Consider the following 369-nt stretch of genomic DNA (forward strand, 5'->3'; position numbering starts at 1 on the left):
AGGGGGATGGGCAAGGAGGAGGGCACTTTTGGTGATGAGCACTGAGTGTTATGTGGAAACTAATTTGACAATAAACTCTTTGTAAAAAGAAAGAAAGAAAGAAAGAAAGAAAGAAAGAAAGAAAGAAAGAAAGAAAGAAAGAAAGAAAGAAAGAAAGGAAGAAAGAAATTGACTTGTTGGAAAAAAAAAAAAAGAATTGCGCAAATTCTTCTTCATGAGGTCCCCAAGATATCCCGAAGTTCCTGCACCTGCTAGGAAGTTACCTTCTTTATTTACCTGGTGAGGATGCTGGGAACTCTGTAAGCAAGGTATCAGACCAATATTTCCAAGGGGCTTTATGGCTCCCTGTTTATAAAGTCAACTTTAGTT

The sequence above is a fragment of the Hyaena hyaena genome, unplaced genomic scaffold, assembly GCF_003009895.1.
Source record: "Hyaena hyaena isolate Hyena2069 unplaced genomic scaffold, ASM300989v1 scaffold_1163, whole genome shotgun sequence".
Classification (NCBI taxonomy): Eukaryota; Metazoa; Chordata; class Mammalia; order Carnivora; family Hyaenidae; genus Hyaena; species Hyaena hyaena.